Genomic DNA, 16670 nt, shown 5'->3' with positions numbered 1-16670 from the left:
GTGGTCAGTTAGTTCAGTTGGCTGGTTCATGATGAGGAGCGACGCCAACAGCATGGGTTCAATTCCCGTACAGAGAGGTTATCCATGAAGGCCCTGCCTTCTCAACATTTCCCCTCACCTGAAGTGTGGTGACCCTCAAGTTAAGTCATCACCAGTAAGCTCTCTCTCTCTCAAAGGGATGCGGAAATGAACAGAAAGGCATGATGGGTAGTTAGGCTAAGTTAGGAGTAAAATCTTAATGCACAGCCTGCAAGTGGGATTCAAGGCAGGAAGAGGGGGATGGGTAGCTATTAGGACCGGTTCTTTGTGCAAAGGATGCTGGGTGAAAGGGGCCCCAGGGCTGAGGAATGTATTGTGGGCCTATCGGGATCAGTAATTGTGAAGATCTGGTTATATGGCCAGGTCAAGGAATGTGTGAGAAAGACCTATGAGAATCTTGCATTTGTTACCATTAACTTATTTGGTCGTGGGTATGTGAAACTTGAGGCTGAAACCAGATGCTGTGCTCCCTTTTGTTCACTTGCTCTGGGGATCTCAGGAACAGTGTTGGTCCTGCTGTTATCAGAGTGAATCGAGCTTGCAAGCTATTTGAAATAAAATAAATCAATACCTACGATCCCGACTCAGCGTTTGACTGAGACCAGACTGAGGGCAGAAAGAACTCAATATCTTTTTAAAAAAATATATATTTATTAAAGTTTTTTAACACAATTTTTCTCCCTTACAAACAATACCCCCCCCCCCCCCCGGGAACACACAAAAAAACGAGAAATCGCGCAGAGCAAGATATATACATAGCAAAATTATATATTTACACAGCTTTGTACACTGGCCCTCACCCATACGTGCCAGTTTCCCCAACCCTTCAAGTTATCTCTTGCTCATCCACTCTCCCAGGCAGTCCCCCCTCTTTCCCCCCCCCCCCCCCCCCCAAGGTTGCTGCTGCTGACCAACCTTCCTCTAACGCTCCGCGAGATAGTCTAGGAACGGTTGCCACCGCCTGTAGAACCCCTGCGCAGACCCTCGCAAGGCGAACTTAATCCTCCAACTTTATGAACCCAGCCATATCATTAATCCAGGCCTCCAGGCTGGGGGGCTTCGCCTCCTTCCACATTAGCAAGATCCTTCGCTGGGTTACTAGGGACGCAAAGGCCAGAATGCCAGCCTCTTTCGCCTCCTGCACTCCCGGTTCGTCCACTACTCCGAATATTGCTCGCCCCCAGCTTGGCTTGACCCGGACTTTCACCACCTGAGATATTGCTCCTGCCACTCCTCTCCAGAACCCCTCCAGTGCCGGGCATGACCAAAACATATGGACATGGTTCGCCGGGCTCCCTGAGCACCTTCCACATCTGTCCTCTACCCCAAAGAACCTACTCAACCTCGCCCCCGTCAAGTGCGCTCTGTGGACCACCTTAAATTGTATCAGGCTGAGCCTGGCACACGAGGAAGAGGAATTAACCCTACCTAGGGCATCAGCCCACAGACCTTCCTCGATCTCCCCCCCCCCCCCCAGCTCCTCCTCCCATTTACCCTTCAACTCTTCTACCAGCGCTTCCCCCTCTTCTTTCAACTGCTGGTGTATTTCCAACACCTTGCCCTCCCCGACCCATACACCGGAGATCACCCTATCTTGAACTTCTTGTGCCGGGAGCAACGGGAATTCCCTCACCTGTTGCCTCACAAAAGCCCTCACCTGCATATATCTAAAGGCATTTCCCGGGGGTAACTCAAACTTCTCCTCTAGTGCCCCTAGGCTCGCAAACGTCCCGTCGATGAACAGGTCCCCCATTCTTCCAATCCCCGTCCGATGCCAGCTCTGGAACCCCCCGTCCATCTTCCCCGGGACAAACCGGTGGTTACCCATGCTCGGGGACCACACCGATGCTCCCATTGCACCCCGGTGCCGTCTCCACTGGCCCCAGATCCTTAGCGTTGCCGCCACCACCGGGCTCGTGGTATACTTTGTCGGCGAGAGCGGCAGCGGTGCCGTCACCAACGCCCCCAGGCTCGTTCCTTTACAGGACGTCATCTCCATCCTCTTCCATGCCGCCCCCTCTCCCTCCATAACCCACTCGCGGATCATCGCCACATTTGCTGCCCAGTAGTAGCTCCCCAGATTTGGCAGCGCCAACCCTCCTCGGTCCGTACTGCATTCCAGGAACCCCCTCCTTACTCTTGGGGTCTTATTCGCCCACACAAACCCCATAATACTCCTGCCTACTCTCTTAAAAAAGGCCTTGGTGATCACGATGGGAAGGCACTGAAATACAAACAGAAACCTCGGAAGGACCACCATTTTGACCGACTGCACTCTACCCGCCAGCGAGAGCGGTAACATGTCCCATCTTTTGAATTCCTCCTCCATTTTCTCCGCCAACCTCGTCAGATTCAGTTTATGTAGGGTCCCCCAACTCCTGGCTATCTGGATCCCCAGATACCGAAAGCTCCCCTCCGCCCTCCTCAGCGGTAGGTCCCCTATCCCTCTTTCTTGGTCCCCTGCCTGTAATACAAAGAGCTCACTCTTCCCTACATTGAGCTTATAGCCCGAAAACTCCCCAAACTCCCTTAGAGTCTGCATGACCTCCACCATCCCCTCCATTGGATCCGCTACGTACAGCAACAGGTCATCCGCATATAGTGACACCCGATGCTCTTCTTCCCCTCGGACCACCCCCTTCCATTTATTAGACTCCCTCAATGACATGGCCAATGGTTCGCTCGCCAATGCGAACAACAGGGGGGACAGGGGGCACCCCTGCCTCGTCCCTCGGTACAGTCGAAAGTACGCCGACCTCCGCCGGTTTGTCACTACACTTGCCATCGGGGCTCTGTAAAGGAGCTTAACCCAATTGATAAACCCTACCCCGAACCCAAACCTGCGCAGCACCTCCCAGAGGTACTCCCACTCTACTCGGTCAAAGGCCTTCTCCTCGTCCATAGCTGCCACTATCTCCGCCTCTCCCTCCTCCGATGGCATCATTATCACGTTTAATAGCCGCCGCACATTGGTGTTTAGTTGCCTGCCCTTTACAAATCCCGTCTGGTTCTCATGGATTACCCCCGGGACACAGTCCTCGATATTCGTGGCCAGCACTTTTGCCAGCAACTTTGCATCCACATTGAGGAGCGAGATCGGCCTGTACGATCCACATTGCAGTGGGTCCTTGTCCCGCTTTAGGATCAGAGAAATTGTCGCTTCCGACATTGTCGGGGGCAGGGTCCCCTCCTCTCTTGCCTCATTAAAGGTCCTCACCAGTAGCGGGGCCAACAGGTCTGCGTACTTCCTGTCGAACTCCACCGGGAATCCGTCCGGTCCCGTGGCCTTCCCCGCCTGCATGCTCCCCAAACCCTTGCTCAGCTCCTCCAACCCATTTGGTGCCCCCAAACCAGCCACCTCTTGCTCCTCCACCCTCGGGAATCTCAGCTGATCTAGGAATCGTCTCATCCCCTCTTCCCCCGCTGGGGGCTGGGATCTGTACAGCTCTTCATAAAAGGCCTTGAATACCTCGTTTATTTTCGTCGCACTCCGAACCGTGGCTCCCCTTCCATCTTTGACTGCCCCTATTTCCCTCGCTACCATCCTCTTACGGAGCTGGTGTGCCAGCATCCGACTAGCCTTTTCCCCATACTCGTAGGTCGCCCCCTGCGCTTTCCTCCACTGTGTCTCCGCCTTCCCTGTGGTCAACAGGTCAAACTCCGCCTGGAGCCGTCGTCTTTCCCCAAGTAATCTCTCCTCCGGGGCCTCTGCGTATCTCCTGTCCACTCTCAAAATCTCCCCCACTAACCTCTCCCTTTCCATACCCTCTGTCTTCTCCCTATGAGCCCTAATGGAAATTAGCTCTCCCCTGATCACCGCCTTCAACGCCTCCCATACCACCCCCACCCGCACCTCCCCGTTGTCGTTGGCCTCCAAGTACCTTTCGATACACCCCCTCACCTTCCCACACACCACCTCGTCCGCCAGCAGTCCCACATCCAGCCGCCACAACGGGCGTTGGTCCCTCTCCTCTCCAAGCTCCAGTTCCACCCAGTGTGGGGCATGGTCCGAAACAGCTATAGCCGAATGCTCCGTCCCCTCCACCCTCGGGATGAGCGCCCTACCCAGAACAAAGAAATCTATCCGGGAGTAGGCTTTGTGTACATGGGAGAAGAAAGAAAATTCCCTGGCCTGCGGCCTTGCAAACCGCCATGGGTCCACTCCCCCCATCTGATCCATAAACCCCCTAAGTACCTTGGCCGCCGCCGGCCTCTTTCCAGTTCTTGATTTGGAGCTGTCTAGTGCTGGATCCAACACTGTATTGAAGTCCCCTCCAATTATCAGGCCTCCTATCTCCAGGTCCGGAATGCGCCCCAACATGCGCTTCATGAATCCTGCGTCATCCCAGTTCGGGGCGTATACGTTTACCAACACCACCCACGTCCCTTGCAGCCTACCGCTCACCATTACATATCGCCCTCAATTGTCCGCTGCAATTATCTTGGCCTCAAATGACACCCGCTTTCCCACCAATATTGCCACCCCTCTATTCTTCACGTCCAGTCCCGAGTGGAATACCTGTCCTACCCATCCCTTTCTTAACCTGACCTGGTCCGCCACCTTCAGATGTGTCTCTTGGAGCATGGCCACATCCGCCTTCAGTCCCTTTAAGTGTGCGAACACTCGAGCCCTCTTCACCGGCCCATTTAGGCCCCTCACATTCCACGTTATCAGCCGGATTGGAGGGGCTCTCACCCCCCCCGCCCCCCCCCCCCCCCCCCCCCCCCCCATGCTCCGCCGACTAGCCATCTCCTTTTCTGGGCCAGTCCCGTGTCCACGCCTCCCTCTCACCCTCCAGTCCTCCAGAGGGGGGACCCCCGTCCCGACCACCTCTTCTGTGTCTCATTCACTTTTGGCCAGTGCAGCAGCAACCCTTTTCCCCCCCCCCCTCCCCCCCGCTAGACCCCTGTCTAGCTTTTTTGCTCCCCCCATGTCACTCCCGTAAGTCAGCTGATGCATGCTGACCCCGGCTTCCCCCGCCGTCCCATTGACCTGCCCGCGTGGGAGTCTCCCAATCCATATGCATTCCTTCGTTCCCCTCCCCGCCTTTCTTCCCGCGCGCGGGAAAACACCCCTCGCTTCCCAAAGCCCGCTCCGCCCCCTCTGGCGCAGCTCCTGTCACGGCCTTGTCTCTCTCCCCCAGCCCATGTAACATTTCCTGCGCGTGATTGACCCCCTATGTACAACAACCATCACACATCAAACCTCAAACATCCCCCCTACCCTCACAGACCCTCAGTTAGAGTCCAACTTTTCGGCTCGTACAAAGGTCCACGCCTCTTCAGGCGTTTCGAAGTAATAGTGTTGGCCCTTGTATGTGACCCACAGTCGCGCTGGCTGCAGCATTCCGAATTTCACTTCTTTCCAGGACAACGCCGCTTTGGCCCGGTTGAAACCCGCTCTCCGCTTTGCAACCTCCGTGCTCCAGTCCGGGTATATTCGGATCTCTGCATTGTCCCACTTACTGCTCCGCTCCTTCTTGGCCCATCTCAGGACCCACTCTCTGTCCGTGAACCGGTGGAACCTCACCACCATCGCCCTTGGCGGCTCATTTGCCTGGGGCTTCTTCGCCAGCACCCGATGTGTCCCGTCCAACTCCAGCGGCCTCGAAGGGGCCTTCGTGCTCATCATCGCCTCGAGCATCGTGCTCGCGTGTGCCCCGGCATCAGCCCCCTCCACTCCCTCAGGGAGACCCAGGATTCGCAGATTCTTTCTCCTCGACCTGTTCTCCAGGTCTTCGGGTCTTCCCGCCCACCTCTTGTGTAGCGCCTCGTTCTGCTCCACTCTCACCGCCAGGCCCACAAGCTCGTCCTCGTTCTGACTGACTCTTTTCTGTACCTCCTGGATCTTAGCTTCGTGGACCTTCTGGGTGATCCCGAGTCCTTCAATTGCCGAAAGCATAGGCGCCAACATCTCCTTGCGCATCTCCTCGCGCTGCTCCTCAAAGCAGCGCTTGATGAACTCCTGCAGCTCCCCTTTGTTCCTGGCCGCCGCCATTTTGTTTTCTTTCCCTCGCTTCTCCCGTTGCTCCAGTGCCGCTCCTTTGGCCGTTACACTTCTGGTCCGTTTAAAAAGTCTATGGAAACTCCTGAAAAAGGTCTGAGAGTCAGTTCCAGACGGGAGCTGCCGAATGCACGACCTACTCCTCCATGGCTGCCACCGGAAGCCTCGTCCCTGCTTCTTCAATGGCCTTGGTAGATCTTTTCACAGTTGTTCCCTCTGCTGCTAGAATTCACCTTTGATAGAGTCAAGTCAGATTGCAGCTTTAAGCTTGCCCTTCCCCCGCCTGCATGCTGGAAGAGGCTTTTGTCTCAACCTGCAGCCAAAGCCAAATCTTTTACTGTTTCTGCCGGGTCTGGTAGCCAAAAGACATAACATTCCTGGGGGACACTATCAGGGGAATGCTGCAGTCTTCTTGCCACACCGGGAAATGTCAAACAAATGCCGTGGGGGCCCTGCAAAAGAGCCCAAAAGTCCGATCCAAGCGGGAGCTACCGAATATGCGACCTAGCTCTGCATAGCCACACCCGGAAGTCGAATTCTCCACTCCTGAGACTGAGCGTTGATGCCGGGGCAGGATTCGCGAGTTCTACGATATCAAAACTGATGCCGCACCTGGTCCCATTCAACGACTGTTGAGGGGCCAGGACCGGCACCACATGGAACACAATCCATTCCAATGAGAAATGGTCTGGGATTTGCCGGATTCACGATTGACACTCAGGAGGCTGACAAGCTGCATAAACACACTTCACTCCACATACACACCATCCCAGCCAACAAGATGGCAATGAGGAGAGTGGCAGCCCGCTTTATGGACACCGAGCTTGAGACCTTGCTGGACACCATGGAGGAGAGGCAGGCAACCGTGTACCGCAGCCCGGGAAGGAGGCTACCAGCTGCCTCCGTTCGCCGCGCCTTGGCGCAGGTGACAGAGGCAGTAATCTCCGTGAGCAACACCGTCCGGACAGGCCCAACAGTGCTGTAAAAAACTGTACAACCTCCTCAGGGTGGCCAGGGTAAATAGGCAGCACTGTGCCTCTGGCACCAAACCCGTCCCATGCTGTTTCTTAACTCCACCCAAACAGATTCCACATTTTGTGTTCCTGATCTGAGATCCTCCCTTATTAATGTACCTTATTATCAGTGCAACACCACCTCCTTTTCCTTTTTGCCTGCATCATCAGCAAACTTAACAACCATATCTCCAGTCCCATCATCCAAGTCATTGATATAAATTGTAGAAGATTGACGCCCCAGCACTGATCCCTGTGACACACCACTCGTTACATCTTGCCAACCAGAAAATGAACTATTCATGCTTAGTCTCAGTTTACTGGTAGCTCGCCAATCTTTCACTGTGAAAGACAGTTCTACAGTTAATGGCTGCCAGATTGGGAAAATAAAAGAACTGAACCCTCGGGAATGAATAATCACTTTGGACTGATACCTTTACAGTGTTGGTTTCCGACAAAAATAATGTTTAGTTAATGTTGCTTCTAGTTTGTTTGTTGCAGTAAAAGTTATAAAACCTTATGTCCTGTCATGTGATCCTTTAATTTGTTGACTGGGGATTTGATTTTTGTTTTGAAGTTACTGATCTTTACAGAGATTCTAATCCACAAGTTTTCTCTTCCTATTTGAGCCTCGGGCACCTTTCTGTCTCGTTATTGATTGTGTCAATGACAGCGAGGCAACTGAGCTGAGGGCTGAATTCAGCTGAGAATAACAGGGCCTGTGCCCCAGTTGGGAATCTGCCATGGGTGTCACACTAATAAAGGACTGATTGGGAAATCAAGGGATGGGGATGATCAGGGCTGATGGTGTCTTGAACCCGGGGTTTTGTGCTCCTGTGTTCAAAGTGGGGAGTCACGGGAATAGGCGACAGAGGAACCAAAGAGAAACATTTGGGTCCCGAATATTGTGAACATCCTTTCGTGGTTACTCTTTTACTCTGGTTGTCTTTGATCCGTAAGTAATGTTCTGATATTTTTTAATAAAACCATGTTCTATTTCATTCATAAACTTGTTTCATTGAAAATATTTGATTTTTGTTGGTATTTTTCTGCTTAAATTCATTCAATTCAGGGAAAGTGGATGAAAGAGGTTGACAGGCTCTTTAACTGAAGGTGAGTCTCTCTTAAGCTAATTGGTAAAGGAGCCAGAGGGGGAGAGGAGATTTTCTTTTTCTTTTGACACAATGTTTGAAAATATGGTTCAGAGAGTCAATCAGGATTGTCTAATTTATCGAGTCTTTTTCAGGAAATAACATGGGATGTCAATAAAGGGGAACCTGTTGATGTGGTTTATCTAGGTTTCCAGAAGGAATTCCCCAGGGTGCCACATCAAAGGTTATTACACATAATAAGAGCTCATGGTGGTGGGACGGGGATGTGCGGAGCAACATATCAGCATGAATAGAAGGTTGGTTAGCTAACACTAAGCAGAGAGGGGGTATAAATGGGTTCCGTTTGGGTTGGTAAGATGTGACAAGTTGAGTGTCACAAGGATCAGTGCTGGGCCCTCAACTATTTACAGTCCACATTAATGAGTTGGATGCTGGGATTGAATGTATGGCAGCTAAATTTGATGATGACACAAAGACAGGTAGGAAAGTAATTTGTGAAGTGGATTTAAGGAGTCTGCAAAGGACAACAAACAGATTAAGTGAGTGGGAACACATTGACAGACGGAGCATAACGTGGGAAAATGTGAACTTGTCCACTTTGGCAAAAAGGGTTAAATAAAACAGAACATTATTTAATTGGAGAGAGATTGCAGAACTGTGAGGTACAGAGGGATCTGGACGTCCTGATACAGGAACCTCAAGAAGTTAGTTTGCAGGTAAAGCAGGTGATTAGGAAGGTAAATGGAATATTGTTGTTTGTTGCAATGAGACTGGAATATAAATGTAGGGATATTTTGCTGCAGTTGCACAGGGCCTTGGTGAGACTATATTTGGAGCACTGTGTACAGTTTGGGTCTCCTTATTTCAGAAATGAGATAATTGCATTAGAAGCAGTTCAGAGGAGGTTGGTTCCCCGGATTCCTGGAATGAGGGAGTTATCCTCTGAGGAAAGGTTTGACAAGTTGGGACTGTATCTCTTGCAGTTTAGAAGAATGAGAGATGATCTTATTGAAACAAGTGAAATTCTGAGTGGAACGGACAGAGAGAATGTGGAGAGGATATTTCCCCTTGTGGCAAAATAAAAAGGATTTCCCATTGAAGACGCAGATGAGGATATTTCTTTCCCCTGAGGTCTATGGGTCTGTGAATCTCTCTTCACCAGGGAGTGGTGGAGTCAGGGTCATTGATGGACCACCATACAGACGACCAACCTCACTGAGGTTCTCAACATGAGAGTTTTAAATGGATTTTCAATGGCCCCTCTCTTTATCCTGAACCTTCAGGAGGAGTCCAACAGGTGAGAGAAAACTCAGAGCTCTGGCCTCACAGTTGCCTAATCAGAACAGAGATGACAATTTGGCAACAGCTGCCAGGTTGTGCAGAAAGAGGAAGGTATTTGGTCACAAGTCCTCAGCTGAGAGAGATCTGCTTTAGCTGCCATTGGAACTGTCACAGGCTGGCTGGAAGCATTTTAAATCGCCAGGTAAAGAGGTAATAGGGAGAGTCCAGACTTGCTGTGTGCTGCCTTCTAGGTCTAAATAGAAGTGAAATAAAATGGAGATTGCGTCTTCTGGACTTCCCTTCAGAAGTTTCTGAAGGGTTCCGCCAATCACAATGAAGAATGGGGTAAATCTGAACTGATTGACTGCTAGCCAAGTCAATCAAAATGACATCACGGGACCCTACCACACAGCACAGAGGGGAATCCCTTTGGCCAGTTCAACTAACAACTTGCAGCTGGGGGTTTCCAAAGTCTGTAGGTCAAACCCAGAATCTGCAATGGTGCAGCAACCGCAAGACAGTATTAAAAAGGGACACATGGATCAGACAAGGATTTAAAAAAGATTCCTTACACATGGACCAATTAAAAAGCCTGTCATTGAAACATCTGTACCCGCCCAAGCCATGTCAAACTCTCAAACAATTGGCTTCCTCACGATCCGTCCCCGGTACAGGGAGTCAGCATTCCCATGCCAAGCAGTGAAAACATGGTGGCCTTGACACCCAGGGTGTGGTCTAGGATTCCAGGCTCTCTTGTTTTCTCTGTCCTCTGGGAGTTGTTTATCGTCCTGTTCCCACACTGCAAGTTGTCTGTTCTCAGCTCTGCTTGATTTCTGCTGAAGTTTGGTCCCTTTTACACATTTCAGATCAATAAAACATTTGGTCAGTGAAGACCCAAACCACAATTTCCCATCCTGTCACCTGTCAACCATCCTTACCCAGAGCGTAATCACAACAGGAATAAAAACAGGAGAAGTGTAACAATCAAATTCAAAATAAATCCACAGAATTTAATTTAATGTTCGCTAATTAGCAAGAAAACCTGAAGTAGGGAGTCCCCTAGGAATCTTACAGTCCACACCTAGAGGATGGGGGGGGGGACGGGGGCGGGGAGTCTTTCTGACCCCTTACTCAATGTCCATTCATTATTTTCCATTTCTGTTCTGGCTCCGCCTGGGGTAACATCTACTCCATCTTCTCTTCTCCTGAAGGAGCGCCGTGAGTTCTCGGTTCCTGGTACATTAGGACAGATGCTTCAAGGAACAGGTCAAGCATGGATGGAAAAGATTCTCCAGCTCTCTCTTTGTGGACAGTTCTTACTCAGTATTATTTCTCCCAAGCCCTTCATTGTCCCATTATCGCTTTAATTTCACTCCCACTTTGCCCGTGTCCAGTGTGTTTAATTCTATTCTGATTGTTTTAAAGTCGGTTTCTCTCTGGAGTGTGTCAATGTCTTGATGATGTCACAATAGTGTCTCAATCCCCTGGCCACATTAACCATTTCATCTCCTGCTGTGTCTCCAGTAGCTGTGTGTGTTTGGGACCCGGTCTTCAGTCCATTTCACCATGAATTTAGGCTTGTTATTTTTCACATGTAACAAATCACATCGGCACACCCACACCGGTATCCCAAAATCATGTCACATATTCTTAACTCTCAGATGCGCTGATGAAAATATCAAAGTGAATGTCTGTCTTTCTTATCTCCCCTGTTATGATCCTGATATTTCATGTTATGGCCAGGCTTTCAAATGTGGATTTCTTTGAAACAAATTTCATGGGCCAGGATGTAAATATTTCCAAGAGAAAGTGATCAATTTATTCATCTCGTCTACACATTAGAACATTCTTTCACTAGAACGTCGGAGGATACCAGATTGATATATTCCATTCAACCAAACCCAAGGTAAAGTATTCCAATCATTTATTGTCCAGGACAATATTCCCAGTATCTTTCAAACAGAAATTATACATTCCCATCTGATCCCAGGTATTAACATATTCTGTTTGTTTGTTCATGTCAGCTTGGGATTGTTCACCTTGGAGCAAAGGAGGTCGAGGGGAGATTTGATAGAGGTGGTCAAGACTATGACAGGTTTAGGTAAGATGGATAAAGAAAAGTTGTTCCCATTAGCTGGTGGGACAAGGATGAAGGGGATAACATATTTCAGGATTTGGTTAAGAGATGTGGGGGGGAGACACGTGAGGGAGAATATTGTAATGCAGCGAATGGTAATGATCTGGAACTCGCTGCCTGTGAGGTGGGTGGAAATGAAGACAATGGAGGATTTTAAACAGAAATTGGATTGATATTTAAGGGAACTAAATTGCAGGGCTACAGGGTTAGAACAGGGCACTGGGACTGACTGGTTTGCTCCAGAGCCAACAGGGAATCGATGGGCTGTATGGTCTCCTTCTGTGCCCTCATGACTCTCAACTAACAATTTCAGCTGCTCCAGTCTCTCTAACTAACTGAAGTCCCTCATCCCTGGTCCATTCTCATAAATCTCCTCTGCATCCTCTCTGAGAATGTCACATCTTTCCTAAGGTGTGGAGCCCATATATAGGATTCCATTCTGGAAGGATAGAATTGAAAAGCAGGGAGGTTATGTTCAACTTGTTTAGAACCAGGGTTAGACTACACTGGGAGCACTGTCGATATTTGTGATCGCCATTTAGAAAAAGGAAATCGAGGCACTGGAGAAGGTGCAACAAAGATTCACAAGATTAATACAAGAACTGAGAACATTTCACCCTCAGGAAAGACTAAAAGGTGACGGGATGGAAGTCTTTAAGATTATGAAGGGGTTCAATAATCCAATAGGGATTTCATGAGAAACCTCTTTACCCAGCGAGTGGTGAGAATGTGGAACTCACTCCCACAGTGAGTGGTTGAGGTGAACAGTATTAATACATTGACGGGGAAGGTAGATACATACATGAGGGAGAAAGGAATAGAAGGAGATGCTGATGGAGGGAGATGAAGAGGGGTGGGTGGAGGCTCATTTGGAGCATAAATACTGACAGAGACCAATTGGGCCGTCTGGCCTGGCCCTGTGCTGTAGACTCAATGGAGCAGAGACAAATGTATTTATTTTAGATCTACTTGTAGTGGTAGGAAAAACATTATTTGCTATCCAGGATAAAATAAAAGTCCTTCATCAACTTTTGTGGATCATTTCAGTGGAAATGTGCTCTCCCAGGCTCAAAGAGCATCAGCCCACTAGAAGCAGAGTCGTGAGACTGGCCAGTCCAGCAGAAAGAAACCCTCCGACCCTCCCACTTCACCAAGTGTCAGAAAGAACATGATTCAGTCCTGGATGTGATTAACAGCAGCATCTAACCCCTGCCATCACTTGTGAATTTGTTGGTGTCTCAGCAGGTTGCATGACTGAGTGAATCCTTTCCCACACTCAGAGCAGGTGAATGGCCTCTTTCCAGTGTGGACTCGCTGGTGTATTAACAGGGCAGATGAATCACTGAATCTCTTCCCACAGTCAGGACAGGTGCACGGCCTCTCCCCGGTGTGAACTCACTGGTGGCTCATCAAGTCGGATGATGTTCTGAACCTCTTTGTGCAGTGAGAGCAGCTGAACAGTCTCTCCTCAGTGTGAATGCGCTGGTGGATCATCAGTACACGAGAGCTTTTGAAACTACTCCCACAGTCAGAGCATTTAAAGGGTCTCTCATTGGTGTGAGTTACATGGTGCTGCAGCAGGTGAGATAACTGAGCGAATCCCATCCCACACTGAGAGCAGGTGAATGGCCTCTCCCTGGTGTGTACTCTCTGATGTGTCTGCAGGTGGGCTAACCGAGTGAATCCATTCCCACACTCACAACAGATGAATGGCATCTCTCCAGTGTGACTGAGTCTATGCCTTTCCAGCTCGTACTGCGCTCTGAATCCCTTTCCACAGTCCCCACATTTCCATGGTTTTTCCGTGATGCGGTGTTCTTGTGTTTCTCCAAGTTTGACGATCATGTGCACACAGAGCACTGGTACATTCTCTCCCCGTTGTAAATGATGCAACGTGTTTTCAATCTGTGTAACCGGTTAAAGCTCTTTCCACAGTCTGTGCACTGGAACACTCTCATTCGGGTATGTGTGTGTCTTGGTGCTTTTCCAGTCACACTGATGTTTTAAATCTTTTGAAGCAGACAAGATAGAGAAACATGTCTCCTTCTAGATTCAAAGGCCAATGATATTCAGACCCCGATTAATGGAGAGACTCTTGAAGTGACAATTCATTTGAGTTTCTGTCTGCAAATTCTCCTCTTCTGATATCCTGTAAAATAAGTTTACAAAGCTATCACTATCAATTGTGAATAGAAATTCAGAACAGACCATTCTAGTTTCCATAGAACATCCTTTTCTCTCTCAGTCCTCAAAGCTCTAAATCTCCATCCCACACACTTTCCCTCTGCTGTATCTAATATTCACCCTCCCAATTCTCCTGAAGGTGCTGATTGACAGATCCCTGCCCACTGCTTCCTATCCTGGACAGAGACCTGAAAATCTTCATGCAGCTGCCAGACAGATATACGTCTATATTACTGGACGAAAAATGTGTTACTATATAGACTTCTGTTCTCTTCAGTTGCTGCAAGTCACCAATTGAAAAAGTGTTTTACTCACAGATGTTGGAGACGGGAGGACGTTCCAGTCTGTGTGAAACTCATTCTTTAGTCACACAAAGCCCGCGCTCTGATTGGAGGGGCAGAATCCTTCCGGTCTTGTAACTCTTCCTATTGGTTAACACCCCAGCAGGAAGGTCAGGGGATGGGCTTTGTACTGCACATGCGCATCCTTCCCTGCCGTTGGACATGCGCTCACCCAGGCCACCCGCCCGTGCGGCGGACAGAACGGTTTCCCCAGCGCGGGGGGTTGTGGGTGCCCCGGCCGCCATTAATCATCCGGAGCTGTCACCAAACTCCTGGGACTGGGATGAAAAGTGGAGGAGTGGGGGCGCGGTAACTCCACCTGACACATAGTACATGTGCATAGTCACTGGATTTGATTGGGATCTCCCCCTGAGCAAAACAGTGTTAACTTCAGGTGACATATTGGGGAGGGCAATAGGTGAGTGTGAAACTGAACTCGAGAATCAGCCCCTTCAGGGGAGGATAACTTGGGGGAAAGCGGGAGCAGTATAGTGGGATGAATTAGTGTTACCATCAAGAGGGAAGAGGGAGTGTGCAGGGGACAGAGACTTATCGTTTGAGAGGGACAATGATTCTGCTGATATTGCTGCTGTTCAGGACCAAACCATATTTATTCTGAAGATTGGAGCATATTGTCACTGATGTTAGAGCCCCCTGTAACTGGGCTGGAATTTAAGGTTCTGGATTTAGGTCAAATGAACCAGATTTGGATTGAACAACCTGTGTCATGTCCTTGATGTGGGATCAGTTGGACTGCTGATTTGCTGGGTTATCAGTGTATCTTTGGGCAGCACGGTAGCATAGTGGTTAGCACAGTTGCTTCACAGCTCCAGGGTCCCAGGTTCGATTCCCGGCTGGGTCACTGTCTGTGCGGAGTCTGCATGTTCTCCCAGTGTGTGCGTGGGCTTCCACCGGGTGCTCCGGTTTCCTCCCACAGTCCAAAGATATGCGGGTTAGGTGGATTGGCCAAGCTAAATTGCCCTTAGTGTCCAAAAAGGTTAAGTGGGGGTTGCTGGGAAATGGTAGCTACATGGGCTTGAGTGGGTTGCTCTTGTAAGGGCCGGTGCAGACTCGATGGGCCGAATGGCCTCCTTCTGCACTGTAAATTCTATGATGTGTTTTTTGTGATCTCTCCTCAGTTATTAAGGGTCTCTCAGCTGAAATTATTTTGCAATACAATAGTTCACTTTCAGCATTGCAGCCAAACAAATCCTTGGTGTGAAATCAACAAATCCGGTCTATAACAATCCACTGATTGAAATTACATAAGAATGGACATGGAAGAAACATGCCATTCGGCCCACCTGGTTTGTGATGCTTTTGAAGCTCCTCACATCCTCCTCCCGGTCCTCTTCAACCTCACTGTCAGTCAGGGCTCAGTGGGTAACACTCTTGCCTCTGAATTGAAAGGTTCTGGGCTCATGTCCTCATTCAGGACTGGAGAACAAAATGCATGGCAGCTCTCTTGTGCAGTGCTGAGGGAGTGCTGCTCTGTTGGAGGTGCCATTTTTAATGAGGGGCAGTATTCTCCGGTTCCCCATCCGTGCGCTTCTCGATGGCTTCCCATTTGCTGGCAGTGCGATCTTATACTCCCGCTGCTTGTCAATGGGATTTCCCATTGAAGTCACAGCAGGCCCTGGGAAAGCTATGGGCAGGGGTGGGTTGCTAGTGGGAAAAGTGAATTGCAGTGGTGGCAGAATTCCAACTGAGGTGTGATACCGGAATCCCATTTGTTGCTTCAGTGAATACAAAATATTCCATGTCTTCATCTGGTCATCGTCACATTGCTGTTTGTGGTATTTTGTAAATTGTCAATAGGTTGTAGGGAGTCTCCAAAAAGGCACAGACATGTTAAGTGAGTGGGTAAAAAGTTGCAAATAGAGTGTAATGTGGGAAAATATGAACATGGTCACTTTGGCAGGAGGAATAGAGAAGCAGTATCCTATTTAAATGAAGAGATTGCAATACTCAGTGTTACAGAGGGATCTCTTAATTTTAACGTGCAGGTTCAGGCTGCAGTTAGGAAGGCAAATGCAATGTTGGCATCTATGTCGAGAGGGCCAGAATTCAAAATTGGGGATGTACTTCTGGGACATATTTATGGCTCTGGTCAGACCCCATTTGGAATATTGTGAGCAGTTTTGGGCTCCGTACCTAAGGAAGGATGTGCTGGCTTTGGAGGGGGTCCAGAAGAGGTTCAAAGGAATAAGTCATGGAATGAAGCGTTTGTTATAGGAGCGGTTGAGGACTCTGGGTCTGGAGGAGCTTGTTGCCTCAACTTCTCCTGGTGCTCGGATGTGGCGGCCGTGGCAAACTACTGCTCCCCAGACCTGGAATACCTGACTGTGTATTGCTGCCCTTACCGTCTTCCATGGGAATTCTCTTCTGCCATCATCACGGCAGTCTACATCCCACCCCAGGTGGAAGTGAAGAAGGTGCTAGATGAATTGAACACAGCAATAAATAACAATGAAACAGAATACCCGGAGGCCTGTTCATCGTCTCCGGGGACTTCAACCAGGCCAACCTCAAGAGTGTACTGCCAAAAGTCCAGCAACA

General features: G+C 49.5%; 1 protein-coding gene and 1 long non-coding RNA gene across 2 annotated transcripts in view; one reads left to right on the top strand and one right to left on the bottom strand.

The window, feature by feature from the left end:
* Positions 1 to 16670, top strand: part of LOC140417995 (uncharacterized) — a 109195-nt gene that overhangs the window by 7814 nt on the left and 84711 nt on the right. The window lies entirely within an intron of this gene.
* Positions 11357 to 16354, bottom strand: LOC140420274 (uncharacterized). The gene is made up of 2 exons (XR_011946258.1): positions 15416 to 16354; positions 11357 to 13735 (listed from the first exon to the last, which is right to left on the bottom strand). It is a non-coding gene; the product is annotated as an uncharacterized lncRNA (long non-coding RNA).

This window comes from Scyliorhinus torazame, chromosome 5 (genome assembly GCF_047496885.1).
Source record: "Scyliorhinus torazame isolate Kashiwa2021f chromosome 5, sScyTor2.1, whole genome shotgun sequence".
Lineage (NCBI taxonomy): Eukaryota > Metazoa > Chordata > Chondrichthyes > Carcharhiniformes > Scyliorhinidae > Scyliorhinus > Scyliorhinus torazame.
This window is presented reverse-complemented; position numbering and strand designations above follow the sequence as displayed.